Source organism: Podarcis muralis, chromosome 11 (assembly GCF_964188315.1).
Source record: "Podarcis muralis chromosome 11, rPodMur119.hap1.1, whole genome shotgun sequence".
Taxonomy (NCBI): domain Eukaryota; kingdom Metazoa; phylum Chordata; class Lepidosauria; order Squamata; family Lacertidae; genus Podarcis; species Podarcis muralis.
The window spans coordinates 187,634-195,783 of NC_135665.1; the positions used below are offsets into that span (position 1 = coordinate 187,634).

At 49.3% G+C, this 8,150-nt stretch overlaps 1 long non-coding RNA gene across 1 annotated transcript; it reads left to right on the forward strand.

The window, feature by feature from the left end:
• Nucleotides 1-6,662, forward strand: LOC144329175 (uncharacterized). The gene is made up of 2 exons (XR_013394588.1): nucleotides 1-2,355; nucleotides 2,740-6,662. It is a non-coding gene; the product is annotated as an uncharacterized LOC144329175 (long non-coding RNA).
• Nucleotides 6,663-8,150: the final 1,488 nt, after the last annotated feature.

Below are 8,150 nucleotides of genomic sequence, written 5' to 3' on the forward strand. Positions count from 1 at the left end.
ATCCTCGCCTTGCTCCACCTTTTCCGCCTGACCGTCCTTCTCTGGGTCCCTCTGCCCCCCGTGGTCTCCTCCCTCCGGGACTCCTCTGACGCTGACCCCCCGGACCCTCCTGTCTCCTTGCGTCGGGCTTTAGGACCCGGCTCCCTTTCCGGGCTGCTTACTGCGCCACCTTCCTGTGCATTTGAACTTGGCGCGCGCGCCCAGCCTTCCACTTTCCGCTTGACCGTTTCTTCGCTCCCCGATGGGGGCGTGGTCACTCCTGACTCATGCCCTCCTCCCTGCTGCAAGCTGCCAGGGCTCGATCCCTGACGTCCTTCCTCTCCACTGCGCTCTGGTGGGGACGCTGGCCCCGATTTCCAACTGCTGCCCTCTGAACCCCCGCTGGTCCCTTCCTCCTGGGGTGTCCCCCTAGGCCCCCCCTTTGCTCTGGCCACTGGCGCTCCTTTCTGTGAATCTTCCGATTCACTGGAAAGACTCGGAGATCTCGGGTCGTCGTCATCACTCATCCTTTCTTCGGACTCCTCCCCCTCGCTCTCTGTTTCCTCCCTTGCCCTCGCCTCTGCTCCTGAACCCCTGACACCAAGTATTCCTCTATATTAGTTATTTTGGTGAAAATTTCATTCAGTCTTTGAAGAACTAAGACCATAGTTTCTGCTGACATCATATAAATCTCTTGGTAAGGGTATATATCTGGAATCTGCTGGAAACAAGTTCCTCTATTTGTCTTGTTCTAAAGACATGGGTGGGTCAGCATTTGGGATGGGGGGGATCCCTCCTACTCCTGTTTTCTGGGTGAAATCATCTCCTTCCCTCCTTGAAAGGGGGGAGGGGTCGGATCATCTCCTTCCTTCTTAGAGTGGGGGAGGGTTCCCCCAGCAACATTACTCACAATTTGCTCTGTTTCCGAGCTAGGAATGAAGGTGTTGGCTTTCTGCCGCTTCTCTGCGTTGGAGGAATTGTGAGTCCCAATTACCGTATTTTTTGCTCTATAAGACTCACTTTTTCCCTCCTAAAAAGTAAGGGGAAATGTGTGTGCGTCTTATGGAGCGAATGCAGGCTGCGCAGCTATCCCAGAAGCCAGAACAGCAAGAGGGATTGCTTCTTTCACGCACAGCGATCCCTCCTGCTGTTCTGGCTTCTGAGATTCAGAATATTTTTTTTCTTGTTTTCCTCCTCCAAAAACTTGTGGTCTGGTGCGTCTTACAGAGTGAAAAATATGATATGCTGTTTTGGCTCTTAATGCCTCGTTTTTTCCTTCTAGCAGGCATAATTAGCAGCGGGGTGAGCTCCCGTTGCTCGGTCCCTGCTCCTGCCAACCTAGCAGTTTGAAAGCATGTCAAAGTGCAAGTAAGATAAATAGGTACTGCTCCAGCGGGAAGGTAAATGGTGTTTCAGTGCGCTGCTCTAGTTTGCCAAATGTGGCTTAGTCATGCTGGCCACATGACCTGGAAGCTGTACGCCGGCTCCCTCGGCCAATAAAGCGAGAGGAGTGCGCAATCTCAGAGTCGGCCATGACTGGACCTTTTATCAGATCAAGGCCAGGTCTTATGTTCAATGGATGAAAGCTGTGTGTTAGTTGCAAAGACTGCAGTCTACCTTCTTTAGTGTTCCTTGTTACTCTAAATCGAGTTGAGCCGTAAAATAGTAGATAATAAAACATTAAAACAATAAACCATTAGGCTAAAAGCAAAGAAAACAAAATGACAACTAAAAATATAAACATAGGGTCAGAAGATGGCTAAAACCTAATTAAAAGCTTAATTGAAGGCAGGAAGTTCTGGCTAGGCTGCTACCTCCGTCGCCATTTTGGCTCACAAATGTTTGTTTGCTGCTGCTGCTGCTGTTTTTATTGTTGATGTTGCTGCTGTGCACGTGTCCTAGGGGTCCTAGGAGGCCATTTTGGATGAAGGCAGAGTGACCGGAAAGAGGCGCCACCAGAGGAGAGGCAAATGAAGACATGCCACCACCGCCATATTGGTTGAGGGCAGTTGGGCCTAGCCTGGCCATTTTGTGGCACTGGTCTCCCTTGTGAGGTGGGCGCCTCATCTCTTGAGGGGTCCCAGGAGACGTTAGGGGTCCCTGCGGAGAAGGAAGGGTGGAGCCCCCCCATCCCCTCAGGGAGGAGTTCCAACAGTGCCTTAGGGGCCTTGGCCTTTCTCTGGTTTGTTGTTGTTGTTGTTGCTGCTGCTGTTATCATTATCCTCAGTATTATCCTTATTCTCCTCCTCCTTCTCTTCCTTGCAGCATTTCCCTGAGCGCTAAGCTCCTTCAGGAGCTGCCCAGGTAGACTGCCACTGGCACGGGAGGCTCCACCCGAGAGAAGAAGCGCCTAGGAGGCCAGGGTAGCCCCACAAGGTGGGCTTCTGTCCCCCTGGGCGTCTTTTGGGGTACAGGGGCCTCCGCCCTGCCAACCTTTGGCCCACCTCACCCTGCTGGCTTGCAGATAAGGTGGGGGTGAAGGCCTGCTGGGTGCTGCTGTGAGGACGGCGCACCTGAGGGGTGCCCTGCTGGGCTGGGGTGAGGGAGGGGGGGCTGTGAATCCCATCCCTCTCTCTATGCTTTTTATTTCTCTCTCTTCCCTCTCTCATTTCCCAAAGAAGTCCTGGGAATTATAGCTCTGAGCGTCCTTTCAGTGGGTTGGACTAGATGCCTCTTGATGCCCCTTCCATGTCTCCCATGCTCCCTATCTCTCTCACTGTTACTCTCCTTTTAATGGCACTTCCCCCTTTTTTTTCCTAGCTGGGCCTCCATTTCTTAGCTGGGCCGCCTCCAGGAACCCAAGTGCTGGCACCTGCAACTTTGCCTGCGACTGCTGGGATTGCTCTGACAAGATCCATTGACACTAGTTTTGGCGTCACCAAAGGAATCAGGGAGATGTGCTTCAATTCCCCTCGCAGATAGTATTTAACCCATCACAGCATCTCTCAAAGCACCCTGGGAACTGTAGTTTCCTATGGGGGGAGAGAATATTCTGCACAACCTTTCCCAAGGGAACTCTGGGAGTTATAACTCTGAGAGGGTCTCTTTGGGAAACAGAACAAACTACAGTTCCCACGATGTTCCCCAAAGCACCATGGGAACTATTGCTTGCTCTGGGTGTTGAGGGTTGCGAATCCCTTGACAGATCTAGTTCCCAAGCCCATTTCTTTTCCTAGGGAACTCTGGGAACTGTAGCTCATGGGAGGAACATCACTTGGTGTCCTGAATTCTGGGAACTGTAGCTTGCTCAGGGCGCCTGATTCCTTCTCCTTCTAGGCTACCGGAATGGGCTGGAACCGCCAAGTGTCACCTTGGCCTGCGACTTTGAAGGCACCGCCTGCAGCTGGGAGGACGTCAGCATGTCTGGGTACTGGTGGTGCCCAGGGTGGGGCAGAGGCTGGGTGTGCGGCCCCGACTCCCCCTTCAACCACATTCTGGGCACCGACCAGGGTAAACTTGCTTCATTTGAAAGGTAGAGAAGCATTGCTTAGCAGGTAGAGCACCCCTTTGACCTGGCGCCCCCCAACCAGGCTGGTACATGAGCACCTCGGAGCAGCGAACCAAGCCGCCTGACTCCGCTCCCTGACCATGAGTGACGCAGCCACAGCCTGTGAACTCCGCACCTGGTACAGTATGGCTGAGAAAGGTAAGCTTGGGGCACTGGTCGGAAAACCAACAGGAGCAGAGCCATGTACTTGGCCTTTTTCCCTGTGTGGAGGAAATGCCACCAGGCACAGTTGTCGTAATTCCGTACATTTCTAAGCTGCAGGACATATCGTGGTGCTATCATATAATTATTATTTATTGATTTCCAGACCACTGACCCGCCTGGTAGGGCCAGCATAATGAAATACCATTCTTATCATGAAATTTACTGATGCCCTGCTTCCCGTCCCCCTTTGGGATTCCTGGCAGCTGACTGATAAAAATGAGAGCAGTTGAGATGAGATGTCATTCTGCAGTTCTCGCAGGGGTCAGGCTAGATGACCCCCGGGTCCCATCTCCTCTGTTTATATAACTATGGTTCCCACCTGCAGGGGCCAGGCTAGATGACGCCTGGTTCCTCACCCCTCCGCCCTTCCTGTGCAGGATTCAACGGAAGCTTCCCTGTGGAGCTGAGCCACGGCAACCACATTGTCCCCTGTGGCGAAGCCCTGCCTCATCCTCAGGCACCTGGCACCCCCTGCTGGCCTACACCGGAAGAGTCCACAGTGCTTTCCAGTTAGGTCTTTGGCTCCTCGCCCTCCCCGGCCGGCTCCTTATCTGAGCATGTCAAGAGCGCAGGTGACCTTCTCCTCGGTGGCGAGTGTGGCACTGGACAACGTGTAGTTCATGAACTGTGGCCCCCAAAGTAAAGCTTTATTTTCCGCCTCCCCAAAACCTGGCCAACCAGATAGATTGCTTGGAGGCAACTCATTAACCGTCCCAACATTTCCAAGTCCCTGGAGCTGCACCCCAGGCAAGCCGTGCCTGCCAAGCAGCTGCGTGGCCCCTGCCTGCACCGAGGACTGTGGCGACAGTGGAGATGAACGGGGTTGCGGTGACCGGTCAAGGGGGCATTCGAGGCCAGGGGAACATTGGCACCACCGGAAGGGAGGGGGTTACCAGGAAACCTCCCAACCAGGCCAAAGCATTTGAGGAGGGTGCAGAGTATGCTGGCTGAAATGGGGCTTACCCTGGGGAAAATCCTGAGCGGAAGTTGCAAGTTGGTGGCCACCACTGCCTCTTGTGGCAGGGAGTTCCATAATGTGCGCTTTGTAAAGAAGTACTTCCTTTCTTTGATGTGTCCTGAATCTTCCAGCGTCCAGCTCCATGAGTTCTACCATTATGAGAGGGAGAAAAACTTTCCTCCATCCACATTCTCCAGGCCATGTCTCATTGGCCTGGAGAAATCACATCTTTGCACAATTTAATGCACAAACAGTCAAAGAACAAATAGGAAATAGGAACAAATAGGAAAACTCCCCTGCGTTTGCTAAATAACCACATCCCTCATTTGTGTTGCTGGGATAAATTTATTTAACACTCTGACGAGCTCACCTGCCAAAACACAGGAGAATATCAACAATCCAGGACAGAAAATTTTACCCATAGTGTTTTGTTTTTCCAGAATCAGCTAAAACAGAAGGGAGAGGTCACCCGTTAACCTGTAAGGGAGCAAATATTCCTTTGAGAAGTTTCTCCCGAAATGGAAGGCACATGAGACTCTGTAATTCTCTTCTTTGGGAGGTGGGTGTCGTGCCTTGGGGCAGCTGGATGCGAAGGAGGCACGTCCCAGGCCTTTGAACTGTAACAAGGACAACCTGGGAGGATCTCTCACCTACTGTGCCTGCACCTCCTCACTCTCTCGATCGCTCTGCTCCCAGCCGAGAACAAAGACCAACCTCTCTTGTGGGGTTAATGTTACATATGGTGTTCCCATTATGTAGGGACTGGTGATTCGCTTCATCATTAGGGTCCAGACTGAGGTTCCCAGGGTGGCACGTGGACTCCATGGCACCCTCTTAGCACTCATCAAGGCTCCCTCTTAAAAAAGTTTCCCCAAAATCTGTTAGTTTTGACAGTGCTACAAGACCATTTGTTTTGGCAGTTGAGGGATTATTTATTTATTTATTTATATTGCCCTTTATTTTACATCACTGTAAATTATTAAATAATAAAAAATAGTGTTTGTTATTTAAATCAATCCATATAGCTCATTAATCTCTTAATCTCAGGGCCATCCTTTGAGCCCCATGTTCCCAGAGTTCCCTGGCAAGAAGGGAACCCTACCCCTAACAAAATCCTAACCCTAACCCAGGGGTTGGCAAGGCCATGGGCCAGATCACTCCCACAGAAATCGCATCTGTGTGTGTCTGCGGCTCTGGAAATTGCTTCTGCGCATGCCCAGACGCCGAAAATCACTGCGACAGCTCAGTCTGTAGAGCAGGAGACTTTCCATCTCAAAGACCTGGGTTTGAGGGGCAAAAAGATTCTTCCCTTGCAGAGGGTTGGACTACAAAAAGACCTTTGCTTTCCTGCTCTCTCCCAAACTGGGAAACTCCCAATGGAAAGTGCTCTGACCTTTCTCTTTTTCTTCATAGGGGTTTTCACACCGTACAGTATCTGCTCTCTGACCGGGCTTGGTTTAAAAGCCTCCAAGTATTCCTTGGATCGAGCAGTGCTAATATTTGCTCTGCTAATCTTTCCACCAAACTGGCCAGCTTCTGGATTAAACACTGGATGAAATGCAGATTACGTTCTGTATTTAAAACAAATGTCAAATCAATAAAAAATTTTCAGGAGAAATGCTAAAAATATAATTGAGAAGAGACAATTTAAGGAAAATTCACCAGAAAGTATTCCTCTTTGTTGCGGTTAGTGGCTGTGGACATGGCATAACATTACAGCACATGACTCCACCCCCCAAGAATCATGGGAACTGTAGTTTGCCCCTAAACTATAAGTCTCAGCACAACACATGACTGGCTTATCATAGAGACCACTGCATGCAAAAACTTGTGGTGCTAGAAGATCTTGCGCCTTATATTTACCCTGGGATCCCAACCACCCCTGCCCAGGACACCAGAGTCAACTCTACGGCTGCAAATATAACATTTGAAGTGTTTAAGGTGCATTATACAAATGTGACACTAGATGGCAATTGTGAGGTTATGGCAAATTCAATATATTCTTCAAAACACCTTTTTTAAAAAAAGTGTTTTCATTTTTTAGATTCCACCACTCACACAGGTTCAACGGAGTTGCTGTCCATCTGAAGATCATAAGGCCTTTTGTGCCTATATCAATCCCTCAGTTGGTAAAATCAAAGAAGTACAAAATACTCTCTCTCTCTCTCTCTCTCTCTCTCTCTCTCTCTCTCTCTCTCTATATATATATATATATATATAAATGTTGGAAACAAGCCTCCTTCTTCGGGAGAAGCTGGCAACTCTCCCAGGCTCCCGGCTTGGTATCCGGTGACCTCCCTGGCTGCAATCCCCGCAGGATCCAGGCTAGGTCTCAATAGGCGACACTTCCCAGCGTGGGAAATGCACACCCCCTCCCTCCTGCTTCCCTGGCAGGGAAAAGAGATAGTCAGAAACGTCTGTTTACATCCTTTATTTCTGACTTTGCAGCACTACAGGGTCCCCATCGGGGGAAAAGGCAGGGTACAAATAAATGTATAATAATTATAATAATAATTTCAAACTGGGCATTTTTTGTTTTCAATATACAATGCTGGCAAGAGAGAAAGGCCACCCATAACTTAGAGTGCAGAGGTGAAACAAGCATATGATCCCCCCAATGAGGGGGTGTCATAGAAATTTAATAAAATTAGTTTAATCAATGTAATAATAACATTGCCTTGACCTGCTTGGCTGAAAAATCTTGCATGGCTTCTGGAAAACCCAGTGGAGGCTGTAGTTGAACTGGGGGGGGGGGCACATGCAAACACCTGGCCCATTGTCCCAGGCCTCCTTGCCATTGACATCCTTTCACCCATAATGCTGTGACCTCCAGGTGCTTGGGTCCCCTAGAAACACTGGTGAGGTGAGCTTTCATTTTCTTTTCCCACTGAGGATTGGAAAGAGTTGAAAGATTAGAAATATTTGAAAAAGATGGAGAAGAAGATCCAATACGACCATTAAAGCTAGCTGCCTCTGGTTGCTAACTTTTATTTTGGCAGATTATTATCAAATGGCCCTGGCTTCTTTTTTTAAAGTTTACAAAATAATAATAATAATAATAATAATAATAATAATAATAATAATAATAATAATAAAAAATTGTATACCATCCTCTTACCCATAAATCTCAGGGCAGTTCACAGCATCAGATAAACAAAATAAAAAAACACACAAAATACACAATAAAAACAAAGGCAACCCAATAATTTATACCCAGCCAAAGCTTGACTTTCTGATATCTGAAGATCAGTCTCCTATTAGAGGGACAGGAGCAGGCTTGGCAAAACTAGAAAGAAGTCTAACGGAAATTCTCTGTGCCTCATCCTTGAATGATTTCGCTCTCTTGCCCATCATAAGGCAACCCCAGTGGGCAGCTCTTCCTCGACTGACCCTTTGTCGGAAGGAGGGGGGTCCTTTGCTTCAGGGTCCTTGCTTGAGGCCGGGGGGCCTCTGTGGCCTTCCCTCCACTTCGACTGGAGACCCAGCTGCCCCCCCCCCCGG